Below are 22,620 nucleotides of genomic sequence, written 5' to 3'. Positions count from 1 at the left end.
TGTGCACTGAGATATTGATAAAATCTAGAGAAGAAACTATTCTTTCTGATTCTCTTAGCCCTAAGGGGCAGTAGTCACTTGGTGTTACCAGTGGTTCAAACTGAGAAATCTCAGACTCTAAATAGTCACAGTAAAATGTATGATCCAGATTTTATGAAGAAAAATCCTTATTTTCAAAGACAAAATCCTAGAACATAAACTAATAGGTTAATGTTGATTTTCTTTGGGTGATAGTGTTATAAGTGATTTTTTTAAATGCATTTTAAAGATATTTTGATAACAAATGATATTTTACTTTCATAATTTTAAAAGAATTACCATAATAAGGGCTATAGATAGCACATCTTTGAAACTACCAAGATCTCTGGTAGCCTTTACAAATAAAACTCAGCACGCAGTCAGCTGACGTTAGGTTTTTGTCTTGAAGCACAAGAACCTTCCACTCAGAGCTGGAAGATAGATTTTCTGTTACTTTTATTTTTTTTTTACCTCGTAGGCTTCTGGCCTCTTACGTCATGTCAGTCACTGTATCTAAGACTGCTTTTGCTGCTCTTTCTGAAAACTGGACGTAGATTGCTTCAGAGAGATAGATTCGGTTTATCTACTGCAACCTATGAGGGAAACAATATTTAAAAGCCTAAACCTAAAAGAGAATGCTGCTGTGGCCAGTTCTTCCAGACAGGAGGAGCGTTAAAGAATTTATTTTCCTACAAAAATAAAATTGAATAATTTGGTTATTGCTGAGGTTTGGACAAAAGGCCGTGTCCATCAAGTTGAGAGAGCGTCTGTGGACAGGTGCATCCCCGGCAGTCCTGGATCACTGGCTGAAAAAGACAGCCACGTGTAAGTCTTATCAGCACAATAAGCATGCTCTCATCTGTTTATTCTTAACTATTTTTAAACGTTTTTCATTTTGTTCCTTCTTTATTCATCTACTCATTATCTGACTGTTGTTCTAAATTTTGTGCTAAAGATTCAAAGGTGACAAGAAACATAGTCGCCTGTCATTGAAGAAAAGTCCTGAACAAATGGAAAAGGAAAGGAAAAGTTTATGGGGATAAAAAGGAATTTGGAAAACTCTGTAAGAAGCAGGAAAAAAAAAAGTTTTTTAACCAGCGTTCCCTGATAGTTTAAAGGAAAAGTTTAGGGACCATAAAACAAAAGCATGGATTTTGAAAAAGGGACAGTCAGAAAATAAGAGCTTCTGGAAATTAAAAATAAGATATAGAGATTTTAAAAATCAATAATAGCTTGATTAGAGGCCAAAGTTGAAATCTTCAGTACAGTGACAATACAAAAACAAAACAGAAAAACAAAGAGAGAGAAAGTAGGAAAAGGAGAAAAGATCAGAGAATCCAGCATCTAGCTAATAGGAAGTCCAGAGAGGGAGAACAGGTGAAATGGGGAAAAGAAAATTGCCAAAGAAAAAATGTGAGGAAATTGCCCAAGAACTAAACGATACTGCTTTTCAGTTTGAAAGAGCCCGCAAAGTATACCTAAAATGATGAATGAGAAGTGATTCATACCCAGATCACTAAGCACCAAAAGAAGTTAATGTATATTATTATTATTATTTAATAACTGAAAAATCAAGAGCTACCAGAATAAAGCATTGGAAGAGCTGAAAGTTGCCTCTGGGAAGTGGGACCAGGCAATGGGAGTGTACTGCTGTTTTTCCTAATAAGCTTCTTGTACCATGTAGATTTTGAACTATGCACATATGCTATTTTAATAGACCTTAAGATGAATTTAGAAAAACCCTTAAATCGTTTCCTCGCAGTTCAGTAGGCGAGAGAATTCTAAAATATTTTTCAACAGTGTAATAAGTGGCCCCGTCTGCTGTGGAAGCACAAAGTGGGAAGGGCTCTTCCTACTTCCCTGTTTGGGGGCAGCTTCACATGAGAGGTGGCAGAGGATCTGGGTCTTACAGGAGAATTACTGGTTCCCTGGAGGAGGAAGGAAAAGGAACGTTTTCCATCAAAGGGAACAGCATGTGGAAAGCCTTGAAGTATGAAAAAGCATTGAGTGTTTAGGGGGAAATAAATGGCTTGAAGTTTCTAGATTTTAAGTAATGGGGCAGAGCATGTTTTATTTCTTGTTTCATTTATTGTCATTGTTTATGTATGTGACTGTGTTCCCTAACAGATTATACACTTATTTAAGGACAGGAGTTTATGCATCTCCACAGTACCTCTCTTAAGGCTTATACATAGCAGATAGTTTAAATATTTAACTAAAATAGCCCTTCATTTAATCTTCTTGAACTCAGAGAGGCCTCCCCAGGCCCTGGTAATCGTAGAAACTTAGACTACCTAGGATTTGAGACAGAGAAGGCAATGGCACCCCACTCCAGTACTCTTGCCTGGAAAATCCCATGGACGGAGGAGCCTGGTAGGCTGCAGTCCATGGGGTCATTAAAAGTCAGACACGACTGAGCGACTTCACTTTCACTCTTCACATTCATGCATTGGAGAAGGAAATGGCAACCCACTCCAGTGTTCTTGCATTGAGAATCCCAGGGACAGGGGAGCCTGGTGGGCTGCTTGTCTGTGGGGTCGCACAGAGTTGGACACGACTGAAGCGACTTAGCAGCAGCAGCAGCAGCAGCAGCAGGATTTGAGCAGTGTCCTTCAGGGTCTGGGTGTACGCTGATTAGCGTATGAGGTTACAAGCCCCTGGAGGGCAGCGATCACATCCTTTCTCAGTGATGCCTTCCCGCCAAGGCATCACTGCAATGGCCCAGCATTGGCAGATAGTAATTGGATGAACCTTTTCACTTTTATTAACAGATGCCAGACTGAAAGAGAGAAATGCTCCTGCTTCCTCTTGTTTTAATGAGATCCTTACATGACTGAAAACCCTGATTTCTATATTGGTCTCTGCCTGCCTTTAGTGAGGAAGAGAGCTAAGCAGGTTTATTTTATCTACCAAGATTCCAACCCACTAAAAAGATTCATATTATTTATTGTCTTAACATCATAGCATTAACCGTAAGACTGGTTAGCAGTTTATTTTTTAGAAAACAACTTTGATATTTCCTTGTGATTAGTATTGTTTCTATTATTTCTCTTTCAAGTCTCATCAACATGTTTAGTCCTCTCCATTTCTACTCTCACATTGAAGGATTTTCACAAGGATTTCATGAGTTTTTGGTGTTCAGTTTATATTATTTGGGTTTGTTTTTGAGAAAGATATACGCTTCTCTTATAGATACAAGTTTACCAGTTGAGTCACATATACCATCCCCCCAGATCTTGAGGCTCTTTGCTGCTTTGTTTTCATTTTAAAAAGCTTTTTATTTTGAAATCATCACAGATTCACAGGAAGTTACAAAGATATTAATAGGACAGAGGAGGTACATGGACCCTTCATGCGGTTTCCCCTAGTGTACCTATAGTGTAATTCCAAAACCAGGAAATTGACATTAGTACAGTTCTGTGCCATTGTATCACCTGTGCAAATTCATGTAACACCACTGCAGTCAAGGTACAGAACTGTTCCATCACCACTGTACTGCTTCTTAATAGTTACAGCCCATCTCTACCATCACTAACCCCTGGCAACTGCTAGTTTGTCTCTATTTCTATGATTGTGTTATTTTGAGAATTTTACATAAATGGAATTACGTAGTGCGTTACCTTTGAAATTACCTTTCCCCCCTCAGCATGATGCTCTTAAGATCCATCGAAATTGTATACTTTGGTCTTTATATCTGAGTAGTATTTGATACTGTCGATATACTGTGGTTTGTTTAACCATTTACCTATTGAAAGACATTTTGGTTGTTTCCAATTTTTGACTCTTACAAATAAAGCTGTTATACATCTTTGTGTACAGGTTTTTGTGTGAATATACATTTTAATTTCTCTGGGATAGATGCCCAGGAATGTGATTGCTGGCTCATATGGTAGGTATAATATATGTTTAGTTTTTCAGAAACTGCCAAGCTGTCTTCCAGATGGGCTGTACCAGTTCAAGTGATGTGCAGAAATCTTACCTCCCTTTGCATTCCTTTACCTTCCCCTGTTTATGATATAATTGTCTTAAATATTTTCTCTACATATATTGAGAACAACATTAGAATATGTTATAATTTTGCTTCCACCTCTAAACATAATTTAGAAAATGCAAGAGAAGGGAACTCTATTATTTTTATCCGTATGCTTAACGCTTTCTGCTCTTGCTTCCTTCCTGATCTTACGTGATTTATTCTCTTATCATCATTCTGTTTCATGAATTTCTATAGCCATTCTTTCAGGGTAGGTCTGCCTGTAACATGTTTTCTTGGTTTTCCTTCATCTAGGAACTTAAAAAAAAAATTTATGGTGTAGTTGATTTACAATGTTGTGTTAGTTTCAGATATACCCCAGAGTGATCCAGTTGTATATATATGTATATTTCAGATTCTTTTCCATTATAGATTATTACAAGATGTTAAACATAGCTCCCTGTGCTGTACAATAGGCCCTGGCTCCTTATTTTATATATAGTAGGGTGCATCTAGTTTACCCCTCCCCACCTCTTTCCCCTTTGATAGCTATGTTTGTTTTTAATATCTGTGAGTCTTTCTGCTTTGTAAATAAGTTCATTTGTATCATTTGTTTTTAGAATCCACACATAGGGGATATTATATTTGCCTTCGTCTGATGTGCTTCACATAGTATGATAATCTCTAGGTCAATTCGTGCTGGTACTTGTGCTCAGTTGCTAAGTCATGTCCAACTCCACGCGACACCATGGACTGTAGCCCACCAGGCTCCTCTGTCCGTGGGGTTTCCCAGGCAAGAATAGTGGAGGGGCTTGCTGTTTCTTTCTCTCAGGGGTCTTCCCAAGCCGGGATCGAACCCGTGTTGGCAGGTGGATTCTTTACCACTGAGCCATGAGGGAAGCCCCCAGGTCCAGCCATGTCGCTACAGATGGCATTGCTTCATTCTTTTTGTGGCTGAGTAATATTCTGTTGAATATATATAATTACAACACATCCTCTCTATTCATTCATATGTCGTGGACTTTTAGGTGGCTTCCATGTCTTCGCTATTATAAATAGTGCTGCTATGAACACTGGAGTGCATGTGTCTTTTCAATTTTAGAGTTTTCATATTTTCCAGATAATATATGCTCAGAAGTGAGATTGCTGGATCCTGTGGCAATTCTATTTTTAGGTTTTTAAGGAACCTCCATACTGTTCTCCATAGTGGCTACATCAGTTTACATCCCCACCAACAGTGTAAGAAGGTGCCCTTTTCTCCACACCCTCTCCAGCATTTATTATTTGTATACAGTTTGATGAGGCCATTCTGACCAGTGTGTGTCCTGGAAATGTTTTGATGTTCCCTTGATATGGAATTCTAGGTTGACAATTTTTTTCATTTAACACTTGAAAAATATGTCCGTTTCTCTGGCATCCATGTTCTCTGATGAGAAATCTGCTGTCACCCTAATTGTTTCTCCCCTATAGGTGAGGGTCATTTTTCTCTGGCTGCTTTTAAGAGTTTTTCTTTGTTTACAGTTTTCAGAAGTTGAATTATGATGTGTCTTAGAGTGTATATCTTTGAGTTTAGTCTGTGTGGGGTTTACTCAGCTTCTTGATGCCATAAGTGCAAGTCTCTTGCCAAATTTGGAGAGCTTTTGGCCATTATTTTAGTACCTTTCCAGCCCTGCCCTCTTTCTTCTCTCCTTCTGGGGCTCAGTAACATGAGTGTTAGATCTGCTGTTGCAGTTTCACAAGCTCCTGAAGCTCTCTTCTCCTCCCCCGACCCCCAGTTCTTTTTCTTTCTGTTATTCCAATATTGTATTACTTTGTGATTCTGTTTTCCACTTCACTAATTCTTTCCTCTGATTCCTCTGTTGTGCTGTTTAGCACGTGCACTGAGCTTTTAATTTCAGCTCTTGTCCTTTTTATTTCTAAAATTTCCGTTTGGTTTTTCTTCCTTTGTTTCTTTGGTGAAACCTTTTCTTTGCCATGACTTTCTGTTCTTTTGTTTCAGGCATATTTGTGATTGCTCACTGAAGCCTGTTTATCACAGTGGCTTTAAAATCTTTGTTAGGTAATGTTAACATCTCTGTCGTTTCTGTGTTGGAGTTTGTTTGCCGTCGTTTGTCGTGTCATCAGATCTTCCTTACTTTGGAACCTGGGTATTTTGAGTATTACGAGACTCTGATTCTTCTATTTTAAGCTTCTGCTTTAGCCAACCTCCTCTGACCCTACTGTGATGGGAAGAAGGGAGTGTTGCCTTGTTACTGACAGTTGGGGATAGACGTCCACATTCCCCACTTGGCCTCCACTGATACCTGGGGCTGGACAGGGGTGTTTGTTACTGCTGGATGGCAGCAGGGGTTCAGGCTGTCTACTCATCTCTACTGGTATCACCTTGGCTGTTGGAGGGCAGCCATGCCTTTTCACTACTCTCTGTGTAGCCTCGACTGATGCCACGAGTGTGTGTGTTTGTGGAGGGGGCGTGGCCTCATTACTTTTGGGCTGTAGTGAAAGTTCTGACTCTCCACGGGGCCCTCTCCAACACCACCCTAACATTTAAGAGGCTGGCTGCCTCATTACTACCAGGGAGGCAGGGAGTCCAGGCTCCCTGCCTGGCTTCCAGCTGTTGCCATGATGTGGTAAGGGAGGAGGGAAGCTGTTGCTGCCCACCTCCCTACTAGGTCTTCTCTGACACCGTCCAGGCTGGCAGGAGGCGTCCCTCTTACAGCCTGATGAAGGTGCAAAGCTCACTTCTCTCCACTGGGCATTTACTGTCAGAGGAATGGGTGGAATGATCTGTTTTTGAGGAAGTGTTGGCCAGTATGTTAGGGTTCTCAAAAGAAACAGACCAATAGAATGTGTGCATATGTGTGTGTGTGCATGTATATATGTGTGTGAGTGTTTGTATGTATCAGAGAGATTGATTTAGGGAATTGACTCACAGTTGGTGGGGGCTGGTCTGAAGTTTGCAGGGTCGTTTGGCAGACTGAAGACCTAGGGAAGAATTGATGTCGCAGCTCCAGTCCAAAGGCAGTCTGGAGACAGAATTCCCTTCCTGGTGGGGAGGAGGGGGTGAGAGAATACTTGTTTTTTTATTAAGGTCATCAGCTGATTGGGTGATGCCCATCCACATTATGAAGTGTAGTCTGCTTTACTCAGAGTCTACTGCTTTAAATGTTAATCTAATCTTAAAATATCTTTGTAGCAACATATTTGGCCTGATACTTAGATATTGTGGCCAAGTAGGCTGGCACATAAAATTAATGATCGCTCTTGGAATAGAGTGGTTATTGTCTAAAAGTATTGTTCCTGGAGTCCTGAGGTTCCTAGCCAGTCTGCCTTCTTTCCTCTGCTCTTTGGAGTTGTCTTATATTTGTTTCATGTGTCGTGTCCAGGGTTTTCAGCTGGACTCAGCAGAAGGAATATGGAAAAGTACCTTCTCTGGTTTTTTTTTTGTCACCTTCTTTTAACAAATCAAATGCTTCATTGATATTTGAGGCCATAGGTTCTCATTTCTAATTCTCTCCTTTGTTTTCTCCTGAAATTTAAATTCTTCCCTCTGTGCATGTGTGTTTTTTAATTTTGTGTTATTTTTGGCTGTGCTGGGTCTGCATTGCTGCTCTCTAGTTGCAGTGCACAGGCTTTTCACTGCTGAGGCTTCTCTTGTTGCGGAGCACAGACTCTAGGGTGTGTGGCTTTCAATCGTTGTAGCCCGTGGGCTCAGTAGTTGTGGCACTCTGGCTTACTTGCCCTGCGTCATGTGGACGCTTCCCAGACCAGGGATGGAACCCATTTCCCCTGCACTGGCAGGTGGATTCTTAACTCCCTGGATCACTTGTGTGTTTTTAAAAAAATACCAACTTTTTTGGACTAGAGTGTCTAGTCTGTGATTTTCTCTGGGTGTTCTTTTCCTCCAGATTTTTGTTTGAAATTTTCTTCATCTGGTTGGAGGTTTTTCTAAGCACATTCACTCTTAGTGAGATGTATTAATATTCTGATTCTTGCCACAGATGCACTAGTCTATAAGTCATAATTCAGAAATACAGTCCTGTGATTTGGTCCCATTGTTCGTATTCTTCTGTTCACCTCCCTTATCTTTCTCTTCCAAACTTCTGACCTTTAACTTGGAAAGAAATTGAAAGTATCATCTCTTGACTTCAGAGACCTTCAGCATCCTATCTATGGCCTCAGAGTCTCTCAAGACACAGTCTTGCCTTTTTCGGTCCTTTGTTTCTGATGTGAGTTGGCAGAGTTTAGCGTTTGGCCGATGTATGTCTTAGCTGGTTCGCTATCAAGTTTGATGTATTGCAGGAAGACGGAATACTTTTCTACTTTTCTTTTACCCGTGTTAGGTCTGATTTCACAGTCAGTGGCATTTGCAGAGACTCTAATTCAAAGCCTGGGAACCATAGCTGCTTCACATAACATAGCCTCTTCCACCTGCCTGTCTGTCTGGCTCACTTACACCTGTGAGTCTTCCAAAGGTAGTCTGCTATTCCTGTCATGCCACTCTTTTTGGCTGCCCTGCCTCCAGCTAGTCTGCCAAACCACTTTTCCAACTAGGGTTCTTGTTTTCTACAGGAGTTCTTGCAGATTGAGCAAAGGAAACCTTCTTATATTTCTTTTTATTTTGTTATTGCGACACAGTTTTCCCATGGCTGTTTACCCACTCTAATCCCATATTATGCACCATCTATTTCCCTTTAAAAATCAAAATCTGAAAATCTTTTTCAAAAATCCACTTATAATCACCACTCAATTATCTATGTTAGTAGAAAAAGCAGTATATTAATAATGCCTACTCTTGAATATATTTTGCTATTAATATTTTGGGAATTCACAGAATTTCAAATAAACTAAAAAAGCTACCCATTAAAACCCAGCATAAGAATCATCAGAAAATTATCACCTTCCCCAGTCTGTTTCCCCTTACCTTGCTTTTTCCAAAGTATTCATGTACAGAACACGTTATAGGTTGATGCTAAAATGTTAACCTAGTCAGAGCTTTGTTTATTGAATATACACTGTTTTGAATGGGTGATGAAAACAACTGTGAAAGGTTTGAGTTTAAAAAGCCATTTCCTCTTCGTGGAATGCAAAATATATACCAGGAACTGATAATAATATCAGTCAACTAATAAAGCAGAGAAAATTATAATAGAAAATTATGTGAACATATTTTCCCAGCTCCAAATGATTAAAAATTAATTTTCTGTTATTTTTTATTTTTACTTTGGCACAATTGTTTTATTCCATTGGCCGAATGCCATTTAAAGTTTCTTTACCTTGTATTGTCCATCTCAGGTAGTGAACTCCTAAAGGGCACATATCTATCTATATGTTTGTCTTCCTTTGGTCCTCTTTTAAATTACGGTGACAATATAAAAACTTTAAAGGAAAATCAAAATTTTTGACAAAAATGGTGTGTATCGCTTTTTGTATTTATGACTCAAGTAGAATTTTTTTCGAAGTTGAGTGATTTTTCTTTTGTTTCCTAATTTGGTAATCAATAGATTTTTTTCATAAAGGTGGTAATGATAGTAACTTTACTTATAAAAACTAATGAATCTCATCCTGTATTATAGATGTAATCTTAAAATGTTGTATATAAACTGGCATTTTAAAAAATCAAATTTATGAGGAATTCTCTGGCTGTCCAGTGGTTAGGACTCAGTGATTTCATTGCCGAGAGCCTGGGTTCGCTCCCTGATCGAGACTTAAGATCCCACAAGCCATGAGACACAGCCAAAAAAAAAAAAATCAAATTTAGAAAAGAAACCCTGAATTTGCTGTTGTAAAACAAAAGGAATTAAACAATTTCCATGATTTCTCAATTTTCTAAAGATGCATTTCATATAAAATAGTAAGTTTGTTTATATTGAGATGTGTCATTAAGAGCTAAGGGATATGTAGATTGGGCTTCATTGAGCAGCATTACCACTGTTCTGGGTATTTACTTGCATATTTATTGATAAAGCCATTGGAATTGAAGAAGCTCTATAAAAATTTAAAATTTCTTCAAGCACACAAAATTTCCCTAACCCTTTACATTTTTAACAGTGTCAGAATAACAATGGTGATATCTTGGCTTTGAATCCCTGGATCTTAGTTCCCTGACCAGGGATCCAGCCCGAATCTCCTGCCATGGAAGTGCAGAGTCTTAACCACTGCAGCACCAGGCAAGTCCTAAATAGCTCCTTGAGCTCAGCCCATTCAGAGAACTGAATGATCTTATTATTTTGCCTTTGCCATTCCTGACAAATATGTATCTTCAGCTATGTTCAGTGCTAGTAGTGAGACAGACTTTTTGATGGCTCATGTCTTGGCGGCACGAAAAGCAGACCCCATGTATTTGTTACCTCTAGTACAGGGAGGTCTTTTAATATGAAAATACATCTAATGCTGAGCCCCAGCAGTTTGAGAAGCGTAGAGTCCGCAATATGGAGTATATCTACAATTGCGATGGAATTTTTTCTCTACAGTAGCTGTTAGAGTTGAGAGGGATTTTAATGGTTTGCAGGCTAAGAGATAGTAAAGGTTAGACTAGGTTAAGAACTTCCCTAAATTGCAGAGCTGGAGCTAGAAGCAGAGTCTTCAGAGGTCCCATCTCTTGACAAGAATGGTAATACTAGATAGATTTAAATAAGAATAATGCATAGTTGGGCGCAAGGGGTTCAAAGCATTATTCTGCTTTTCTGCTGGTATCATTTCAGAGAGTTAGCTGTCTCAAACACTGGTCTGTTTTATGATTCCTTGCTGACATAATCCATGTCTAAATATAGTAGGATTGTATACAATAGGATTTCTTTATATATTTGTATTTTTTTATAATGAAATGTCATGGCTAAAATGGAGTCAAAAGATATCTTCTCAGAGAAGTTCTTCACAAGCAGAAGGTTCTGCAAGCTTGCAGATCTGGACTTAATTGTCTCTAACGTCTTCTCCATGAATTGAGAATAAGCAAGGAACATCCATGTGGAGTTTTGGTCTGTTCTTATGTGCAATTCTTCTGTTCATTTTCTGTGTCCTTCATATTCTCTAACCTTCATCCTAAGAGCAGGAGCACCCTCGTATATCTGAAGGGAGTTATATGTTCTGTTCACAGCAGTGGGATCCCAGAATAATTGTTCAAATTAATTTTTCTAGGCAACTCCCATACTTTAATTATTTTATTCTATAAAATATACAAGCAAGTCAACTCTTGTTATGATGAATTGTCTAGCCTTACTCAAAATTAATAGCCAGTTTACTGGAGCTTGAACTCATTTTCATAGCTATGGAGACATTTTAGTAGATTTATCACAATTAATAAACAGCTGAGCAAAGTGTCTAAACAGTTTTTTCAACTTCAGTCCTCCCACTTTTCTTGGAGGTTATAGGACAGCCGATTTTGATTGATCTTTCACGTTATTTCCTTAAACTCTTACAATTTTCTTTTTTTTTTTGACTGCACCACATGGTGTGTGGGAATCCTTGTGTCTCTGACTAGGGATTGAACCTGGACCCTCAGCAGTGAAAGCTCAGAGTCTTGACTGCTGAACCAGGGAATTCCCTCCCCTTAAACTCTTAGAGGATTCTTTCCTGCATTTGTTTACTGGAGAACTTTCAGTGACATTTGAGAAATAAGATCTGTTCTCTACATGGAGCTGGTTTCTCTGTGATGCTCCCTGAACTTCACGTTGGCCCTTGCCAGAGATCTCTATTTTTACAGCTCCGTGCGTCATTGTCATTTCCAGCTGATAAATGTGTGAATGCAAGTTCACATCCTTCCTGCCTTAGGACTTGTGGGGGCTTGGCTCCGGCACTGGGTAGACAGCAGGGAAGGTCACTGAGAAAAGGAGGTTAGTTCTTTCCTTGTCCCCCCATGACATTCTAAGCTGTGATAAATTTATTGTTTGGTACAATTGTTGAACGCAGTCCTATTGTTATTTTTTTCTCAATCTTCAACCTCCTCCGCAGCCTTTCTGTGGCTTTTGAAATCCACTCTCCCCGAGTTTCCCAACTGTGTACTTCTTTGATCCTTTTCCAGCAGCCTCTCTAAGGGATCTTTTCAGCCCCTAATTCTTCTACTTTCTTCTGCCGGTACTTTAGGCATCCTCCCAAGCTTTATCTGGGGCCTTCTGCTCTTCTCTTCCTTTTCCTACCCTTTCACCTTTTCCTCCCTCAATTTACTTTCACTTTTTAAAATTCATGCTCTCTTGTGTACATGTATTAACATATTTATTTGGCACCTGCTGTGTACTTTGCACTATACTAGATTTTTGGAATGCATGAAATGAGATAGACACAGTCCCAACTTCCACAGAATTTACTCTTTCCCCAATTGACTCATAAATTATAATTATATGGTGTGTTAATGGAGAAGTACTGGTTGATATGAAAGCATGTAATTTAGGGGCCTGCCCTAGTTTAAGTGGACAGTGAAGTCTTTCTCGAAAATCATTTTTAGCTAAAATCTGAAGGATGAGTAGGGATTTCTGAGGTAACAGCAGGGAGAATTCCAGGCAGTAAGAACTGTAGACTCTCACTCAGCATTCTAATCACATGGAGCTTCTTTCAGTACTTAAATACACCATGTTTCTTTCCACCTCAGTAGGTGTTGAAACACAAGTTATCATCTTCTCTCAGTCTTAACCTAAACTGATTCTTCACTGCATTTCCTCCTTTTCCCCAGCTCACTGCATTAGAAATCCTGGAGTCACTGATTTCCTTTCAGATAGACCCTTTCTGCTCCCTTCACCCCTCTGCCTGCCATGAAGCTTCAGGGTGTGGTCCCGCTGCAACTAGGTACTGTGATGGTGACTGCAGTCTTTGCTTCCAGCCTTCTCTTGCAAGTGCTTCCTTCCCCCGCCCTCCCTGGCATAGCCAGTATGAACCTCTCATTCTGAGACCCATTTTTCAGTTGTATTACTCCTTGGTTAAAAGACTGGAGAATGAAATGGCAACCCACTCCAGTGTTCTTGCCTGAAGAATTCTATGCACAGAGAAGCCTGGCAGGCTACAGTCCATGGGGTCACAAAGAGTCGGACATGACTGAATGACTGTCACTCACTGAAAAGACCTAGAGTAGATTTCTGATGCACAGAATCCAGAGTGCCCGACTTTGGGTCCTCTGTTATCAGTCCTTGGACCTTGTCTCTCTAGTTCTGTTGCTCATTGCACACATTCTGGGACAAGCAGGTATTCCACTTCTTTCCCCTGAAGACCTTGCTTTTTTCTGCCTTTTATTCTCTGTTCTAACTTTGGCCACCATGTCCTGGAAAGTTTTTCAACTACTGAAGCCCCCTGTGATTTCTTTGTCTCTGAACTCTACTTATAATATTTTCTATATTTCATATGTGCCAGTATTATTTCCTGACCTAAATTACAAGTTTAATAACAGAGACATGTCTTAGAGGAATTTTATATACTTAGTTTAGTATTCACCTAACTATAGGTACTTAATAAAGGCTTTGATGATGCCCAGAAGATTGCTTTTTCCAGTTTTTTTAAAAATTGAAATACAGTTGATTTATAATATCGCGTTAGTTTCAGTTGTACAGCATAGTTATTCAGGACTTGGCAGATTATAGTCCATTGTAGGTTATTAGAGGAATCCATTGTAGGTTATTAGAAGATAATAGATATAATTCCCTGTGCTATACAGTAAATCCTTGTTGCTTATCTATTTTATATGTAGTAATTTATAGTTGTTAATCCAAAACTCCTAATTTGTGTCTCCCCTCTCCCTCTTCCCTTTGGTAACCATAAATTTGCTTTCTATTTCTGTGAGCTCAGAAGATTCATTTTGATATCATTTAGCAGATGCTGCCAATTCATTGCTAATCAAGGACTGTGAGTAGTTAATATTGTAACTGTTGTGTCCTACACGTTGGACATGACTTGACAATAAATACCAATCTAGGCTGAAAACAAGAAAAATTCATCTTACTGGGCTCTAATGCTCCAAGGTTCTTTTATATTAGCCACGTTCTCACTTTTCACAGAATTAGACTTCCTTCTAATATTATAGCTATTTGCATAGTAGTGCTTTATAGTCTTCAAGTTTTACTTAAATGAATCATCTCATTTAATCCTCATTACAGCTTTTGAGCCAAATGGTATTATCCTTATTTTTTACAGAAGAAATTAAAGTATAAAAAACTTAAACGAGTGTGAGTCACCCAGCTAGTTTTTATGGAGCCCAGACCAGAATCTAGGCTTTTGACTTAGAGTTCCTCTTTTAATTTTTTAAATATAATTTTTTTCTAGCTTTATTGAGATATAATTGACAGATGACATTATGTAAGTTTAAGGTATGTGTGCTAAGTCACTTCAGTCATGTCTGACTCTTTGCAACCCTATGGATTGTAGCCCACCAGGCTTCTCTGTCCATGGGATGCTCCAGGCAAGAATACTATAGTGGGTTTCCATGCCCTCCTCCAGGGGATCTTCCCCACCCAGGGATCAAACCCACGTCTCTCACATTTCCTGCAGGCAGGCAGGTTCTTTACCATTAGAGCCACATGGGAAGTCCAGGTTTAAGGTGTAAAATGATGATTTCATGTTTGTATATATTGTGAAATGATTACCACAGTAAGTTAATACAGGCATCACTTCATGTAGTTACCTTTTTTTTTGTGGTGAGAATATTTAAGGTCTTCTCTTAGGTGATTTCAAGTATACAACACTGTATTGTTTTAACTGTGGTTCCCATGCTCTACGTTAGATCTGTAAAACTTAGTCATCTGTAACTGAAATGTGTGCCTTTGACCAACATCTCTCCATTTCCCCCAGCCCCTTCATAACCCCCATTCTACTTTATTTCTGTGAGTCTGACTTTTGGATTCTATACCTGAGTGAAGTCATATACTTGTCTATACAGGATATACTTGTCTTTCTGTGTCTGACTTATTTCACTTAGCATAATGCCCTCAGGGTTCATCCATGTTGTCGCAAATAGCGGGATTCCCTTCTTTTTGTGGCTGAATAATATTCCTTTTGGTGTGTAGGCACGCGCGTGTGTGAGGTAGTGAGAGAGAGCAAGCTAGCTATCCATACCACATTTCGTCTTGTGACAGATGCTTAGCTGGCTTCACGTGCTGGCAATTGTGAATAACGTTGCAGTGAGCATCAGAGGTGCAGGTATCGCTTCACCTTGGTGACTGCATTTCTTTCAGGTCCATACCAAAAGTCGGATTGCTGAATCATATGGTGGTCTTATTTTTGACTTTTTGAGGAAACTCCATACTGTCTTCCCTAATGGCTGTGCCAGTTCCTGTTCCTACTAACAGTGCAGGGTTTCTCTCTTCTCCACATACTTGCCAGTACTTACCTCTTTTCTTTTTGAAGATGGCTATTCTTTCAGGTATGAGGTTGCCGTCTCATTGTGGTTTTGATTTGAATTTCCCTGATGATTAGTGAGACCGAGCACCTTTTCATGTACCTGTTGGCCATTTGTGTGTCTTTTTTGGAAAAGTGTCTGTTCAGGTCCTTTGCCCATTTTAAACCATATTTATTTGGCTTTTTGGCTGTTGAGTTATACGAGTTCCTTATACATTGAGGATATTAATCCTTTACCAGATAGATGGTTTGCAGATATTTTTTTCTCTTTCCATAGGTTGCCTTTTTATCTTGGGCTCCTTTTTTAACTGCCTTATTTCTTTTCTGCTAGAGAAACTACCCTTGATCATACCTAATCATTTTTTGCCAGAGACCTTTGTCCTTGTGTATTGCAATTATTCAGTAACTGATTGCTAGAAAAAAAGAAGATTCATCAGCTGCTTTCCAGAATAGTTGAAAAGAGGTTACATTTCTCTTTTTAATGGATTAGTAATTCAATTAATACAGTTTTTGCCTTGGTATCTTTCTAAAAACTACTTTAAATGAAATTTGCTTATGGATGTGTCATGAGTGAAGTCTAAAGCTAACTGGTATAGTTGGGTATTAACTAGTTACTCTCCACATCTCTGGTAGACCATGTGCCCAGCACCAAAACTAAATAATCAGACCTGTAGCATGCCTGGCCAGAAAAGGCCACAGGCTGAGCTCAGGTACTGAAATGTCAAACTCAGAGCTCCCTCACCAAAGGAGGTCTAGACTTGAGACTGTGAATCTTTACCCCTTGCCGGTTCTATTTGATTACAGAGGCATGGCACTTGCAAAGCTTTTAAAAACTTGTTTCATGTTTTTAAAATCCCTGGGAGCTACAGAGTGGGTGTTCAGACCAAAAAGGCTGCTTCCTGGAGTGTTTATGCCAAGGATCATTTTTAGAGAGTTATGTGGAATGGAATTGGGTCTGACGTCAATTCTCAGTGTGCTTTCTCTCCCCTGGAGGAATAGCCATATGTAGAGACAGATGTGAGCCTTGAAGTCTTTTTTACATATAAATAATGCTGAGAGAGAATGAGAACAGTACTGTGAGTTAGAGGTTGGGGAAGAACAGAGTTTGCTACAAGCCAGAGATGACCAAGTTGTTTTTATATGCACTTTTTCAAACCTTAAGTTGTGTATAACCCATAAGCCTAAATGTGCACAAAACATAAATGTACATTAAATTAGTAATAATACAATAATAATAGAACAAATACCTGTGTAATCATCACTCAGGTCAAATACTAGAACATTATCAGCACCCAGAAGTTCCCCGAGTAATTCCTTTGATCACTACCCCATTCCCTCTTTTGCTTACGATAAAAATGTTCTTGCTTTTCTCTTTAGATTTACTGCTTTTGTAAGCATTCCTAAGCAACTTAAATTAGTTTTGCCTGTTTTTGAACTTCATATACATGGAATCATACTGCATTTTTATATGTCTTGATCCTTTTGCTTAACATTTTCTTTGTAATCACATGTTGATAAGTGTAGGGTAGTTTGTTCTCTTTTATTACAGTATAGATTTCATTGTATGGCTATATCACTATTATTTTACTATTGATCATTTTTTGGTTGTTTCCCATCTGGGCCAGCTGTAAATAATGCCACTTCGAATATTCTTGAACTTATCTTTTGGTGCATGCATTCCTGTTGGATATACATTAGCTTGAACCATGTGAAATTACCATTTTTTTGTGTGTGTGTGGATCAGTCACATATTAATGATTCCATATGGTTCATTCTAATACCTAGGAGTAGAATTTTTGGATCATAAGAAATGTTCAGTTTTAGCAGATTCTGCCAAATTCTTTTCTGAAAATTTTGTACCAACGTAATCTCCTGCTAGCAATGTATAAGAATCGCTCCACATTCTGGTCAATACTTGGTATTGTAATTTTTCACGTAATTTTGATTGGCATTTCCTTGGTTACTAATGCAGTTGGATACTTTTTGGTTTTGGCCACTTTGATTTCTTCTTCTGAAGTACCTATTCAAATCATTTGCCCATTTTCCTGTTGGATGGTCCATTTTGGTCTTATTGACTGGTAGGTGTTCTTTATATATTCTAGACATGAGTGCTTGATTGTGAATATATTGCATATATCTTCTCTCTTTCTTTGACTCATTGCTTCACTCCCTTATTGGTATCTTTGATGAATGGATATTCCCAATTTTAATATAATCGAACTTATCCATCATTTCTTTTATAGTTAATACTTTTTGTGCTTGTCTAAAAGAGCTTTTGCCATATGTTAGATCTTGACAGTAGTCTCCCATAGTATCTTCCAAGAGTTTTGCTTTTCACATTTAGTTCTGTAATCCATATGAAGTAGATTTTTTTACTTTATCAGTATTTTTTCACTGAAGTACAGTTTATTTTACAATGTGTTAATTTCTACTATACAGCAAAGTGATTCAGTTATATATATACATATATACATTCTTTTTAAAAAATACTCTTTTCCATTTCTGGTTTATCATGGAATATTGAATACAGTTCTCTAAGCTATACAGTAGGTCCTTGTTGTTTATTCATTGTGTGCAGAAGTCCAATTGCATTTCCCCTCCAGTGGATATTCAGTTGTCGCAGCATGCTTTAGTGAAGAGACCATACTCTTCCCACTGCTCTAAGGTGTCACTTTTGTCATAGATCAGGGTCCATATGTGCCTGTAAGCTGTTTCATTTGGTGGTCTGTTCTAATCCAGCACTAATACCTCGTTGTCTTAATTACCATAACAAGTACCCACCTTGTTCTTTTCCAAGCGTGCCTGGACTGTCCTTGTCCTTTGCATTCCCAAATATATTTTAGAATCAGTTTGTAAAGTTTCATCAAAAAAGTCTATTGGCATTTTTATTGAGATTCATTTAATCTCTCAATCAATTTATTTAGAATTCACATCTTTGTAATAGTGAGTCTTTAACCTAGACATAAGGTTTATCTTAAAGGTCTACTTTATGTTTATTAAAATGTTTTGAGATAAAATTCATCATTTCAATTATTTTTTATTATCCAGTTTACCATTTTAATCATTTTTAGGTATATAATTTAGTTGCATTAAGAACATCCATACTGTTATGCAATCATTACCACTCTCTCTCTCCAGAACCTTTTCAGTGACTTTCAGTATGTTCATAGTGTTTCAGAGCATTTCATTGCCCGACCCCCGCCGCCAAAAAGATACCCATATCCATTAACTTCCAAGCCTTAGCAACCACTAATCTGCTTTCTGTCTTAATGTGTTTGTCTCTTCTGGACATTTCTTATAAATGGAGTTACACAAGAATGGTCTTTTGTGTCTCTTTCACTTAATATAATGTTTTTAAGGTTCATCTTTGTTGTAGTATGTATCCTTTTTAAGACAGTGATATACCACTGCATTTTAGGCCTATTTTAATTATATGAATATACCACATTATAAATTCATCAGTTGATAGACACTTGTCAATAAAATTCTATAATTTTTTATGGAGGCCTTGCCCATATTTTGTTAGATTTACTCCAAGCCACATGTTTTCAAATCCTTGTGAATGGTATTTTTATAATATAATTTGAAAATATGTAATTTTTTTCAGTGTAATTTAGTATGTTGTTTACTGCTGTTATGTAGGAATATATGATGTTGATTTTACATTCTATAAATAGTTTAAAGTTTGATAAACTCTTAATTCCAAAAATTTTTCTGTTGACTCTTTTGGATTTTATGTATACCAATCATATCATTGTGATGAATAAATGAGTTTTTTTTTTCTTTTCATTTCTTCTACTATTTGTTTTTTCCTTTTATCTTTTGCTGCTGACTAGAATCTCTAGTGAAGTGTTGAAAAGAGTAATGATAACAAGTGGCCTCAACTTATTTCTGCTTCCAAAGGGAAAGCTTTCAACCCTTCATCAAGGTTGAAATATGAGATTTGCTATAGATCTAATTGTATTTCAAATGGTCTCTATCTTAGCTGAAACCTGGCATTCTTGGACAACGCTTTTTTGGTTTTGATTTTTAAGCAGCATTTAGATGAGCTCCTGAGAGTACTTTGCCTCTTATTCGGCCATTTGGGCAGCTGATGTGTGACACTGGCAGTCACACTGACTTGAGCCCAGTATGGCTCTACTGGGCTTCCCTGGTGGCTCAGACGGTAAAGGATCCACCTGCAATTAGGGAGACCTGGGCTCGACCCATAGGTTGCGAAGATCTCCTGGACGAGAGCGTGGCAACCCACTCTGCTATCTTGCCTGGAGGATCCCCATGGACAGAGGAGCCTGGTGGGCTACAGCCCCATGGGGTCACAAAGAGTCAGGCACAACTGAAACAACTAAACACACACATGGCTCTACTGTAAACTCTTGTGATTTTGGTGAGGATTGTATATCTTTTTAGGGTGAGAACTTACTTGTTTATTTGTTATTTATTTCTATATTGTTAGCACTAACTTACTAATGCCTAGTATATCGTAGGGACTTAATATAGATCTTGAAAAAAATGAAGTTATATAATTTGTCTCTGAGTCTTGGATTCCTCATTTATAAAATAGGAATTAATAATTCCTCTATAGGCCTTTATATAATGATTTCAAAAATGATATGTGTAACATACTTGCATATTAAAAAAACACTGAAAATTAGTAGTTTCCTTCCCTTGAGATTTACCTTCCTTTAACTGACTACATTAGTAATTAAGACGGTTCTGGGACTGATTTCTAATGTTGGGGGTGGGGGGGTTCCCCACAGTAACAATTCTCAGACACCATCTGGGCATCCTGCAACTCAATGCAACTCTTGTGCTGTCTACCCAGAGACAGCATCAGACTCCACAGATTGAGGGCTGAGTCCTACAAGACTGCCCCCTTCTCCTGCCACCTCAGATGCCAATCTCAAGCCCAGGCTGGTACCTGTTTCTGACTGGCTGGTGACAGACTGGGGCCATGACCCCCTTCTTGGACTTCAGCTGCTGGTTGTAAGTCCAGGTTGTTCCTTGTAATTCTGATTGACTCGGTGTCAAGCAGAGTCTCCCACGACCCTCTCCTTGGGTTTGATTAATTTGCTAGAGTATCACACACAGAGAAACATTTTACTTACTAGAGAACTGGTTTACTGTAAAAGGATATAATCCGGGAACAGCCAGATGGAAGAGATGAATAGGGCAAGATATGAGGGAAGAGTTCGGGTCTTCATGCTCTTTCCACGTTCAGCACCCTTCCCGAATCTCCAAGCGTTCACCAACCTGGAAGTTTTCTAAACGTAGGCTTTCAGGGTTTTATGGAGGTGTCCTGACACAGGAATGATTAATTAAATCACTGGCTGTCTCCAGCCCTTTACCCCTCCTCTGGTGATTGGAAAGACAAACATTCTATTCACATGGTTAGTTCATCTGGTGACTAGCACCCCCTGCCATCTCTAGGGGATTTCCAAAAGTCACCCCATTAACCTAAGCTCAGTTGTGGTACATAGGGGCTAGCTATGAATAACAAGACATTCCACTCACCATTATTGCTTTGAAGAGATATCAGGAACTGAAGATAAGAGGCCAAACATTTTAACAAAAAATGCTCCCATTGCTCTTATTGCCTAGGAAATTACCAGGGTTTGGGGAGCTGTCAGAAACCTTGGAAAAAGACCCCCCAAGAATATTTATTATAAATCATGTCACAGTGATGTTCTCCATCTTTGGGCTTTTATTTAACATCATAGAAACTTGTGTATCATATTTTTTTGAACTGTGGTTGATTTACAATATTGTACTAGTTTGGGGTATACTGGCTTCCCTGGTGACTCAGCTGGTAAAGAATCTGCCTGCAATGAGGGAGACCTGGATTTGATCCCTGGGTTGGGAAAATTCCCTGGAGAAGGGACTGGCTACCCACTCCAGCATTCTGGCCTGGAGCATTCTATGGGCTCTATAGTCCATGGGGTCGCAAAGAGTCAGACATGACTGAGCGACTTCCACTTTGGGTATACAACAGGTGATTCACACACAGACATACACACACATTCTTTTCAGAATCTTTCACATTATAGGGTATTATAAGATACTGCATATAGTTCCCTATGCTATGCAATAAATCCTTGTTGTTTATCTTATATATAGTAGTGTGTACCTGTTAATCACATACTCCTAATTTATCCCTCTGCCACCCTTCTTCCTTTATAAACCATACATTTGTTTTCTATGTCTGTGAGCCTATTTCTGGTTTGTAAATAAGTTCATTAGTATTTTTTAGATTCCACGTGTAAATGATATCATATAATGTTCATCTTTCTCTGACTTACTTCACTTATGATAATCTCTGGGTCCATCCCTATTGCTGCAAATGGCACTATTTCATTCTTATTTATGGCTGAATGATATACAACATCTTCTTTACCCCTTTATCTGTTGATGAACACTTAGGTGCTTCCATATTTGGGCTATTTTAAATAGTGTTGCTATAAACATTGGTGTGTGTGTATTGAATTTTTTTTAAGTCTACATTTTTTTTAATTATTATTATTAAAAAGGCTTAAAAACTTCTCCCCTTGCTTTGAGATGAGAGGAGGAATAGTTCGAGATGAACCATTTAACTGCAAAAGTATCCTACAGATTTTGTAGCATGTTCAGTTGGATTAATCAATTTTGTGAGAAGCACAGTACCAACAGGGTTTTAAATTAAATGCATTAATAATTTCTTATGAGTATGAGTGATCCTCTGATGTATCCGTATTGTGAGCAACTGGACGACTCTAGTTTTGCCAGTAGTTACTATATACATTTCATAATCTCTACTCTTGCAGTTCTTGTATCTGCTTTACTGATCTTTTGTTGCAGGGACAGTTCTTGTGTCTCTGTCAGTTCTGTTGAAGTTTGAAGGAAACAATGTGCATGATGTCTTTGAACTACTTGTGAGGTATACAGCGACCCAGCTGGCTCTGGCAGCAGAGACGGGGCTTCTCACACACTATCATTTTTGTTTGATCAGGCCTCTCAATCTCTGAAACAAAAGGTGATAGTTTGGAAGGGAGCAATCGTGAGCCACAAAAGAAAGTTTTTTAAGTAGGTTGTGGACTCTTGCTAGCTTCAGAAGTGTTTGTGAGGCTAGAGAGACTTCATGCCCAAACTGGAGTCAAAACTCCCAAAGCTTACATATATATTTGGCTGGGTGAGTTGATGTCTCCTCCCTCCCCCCAGGAACCTAAATAATACCCTAACACCCAGCACTCTTATCTGAGCTAAGAGAGCACTGATAACATCTGAGAACTTTGATGTTTGTGCTTCTAAAACCCTGCCTGAATTCTTAGGGTTACAATTTATCTTTCTTA

General features: G+C 38.6%; 1 protein-coding gene across 1 annotated transcript in view; it reads left to right on the top strand.

The window, feature by feature from the left end:
• ALG9 (ALG9 alpha-1,2-mannosyltransferase) overlaps positions 1 to 22,620 on the top strand; it is a 107,771-nt gene that overhangs the window by 59,535 nt on the left and 25,616 nt on the right. The window lies entirely within an intron of this gene.

The sequence above is a fragment of the Budorcas taxicolor genome, chromosome 15, assembly GCF_023091745.1.
Source record: "Budorcas taxicolor isolate Tak-1 chromosome 15, Takin1.1, whole genome shotgun sequence".
In the NCBI taxonomy this organism is placed as follows: domain Eukaryota; kingdom Metazoa; phylum Chordata; class Mammalia; order Artiodactyla; family Bovidae; genus Budorcas; species Budorcas taxicolor.
The sequence above is the reverse complement of the archived record's forward strand: the minus strand, read 5'-3'. Positions and strand labels throughout refer to the sequence as shown.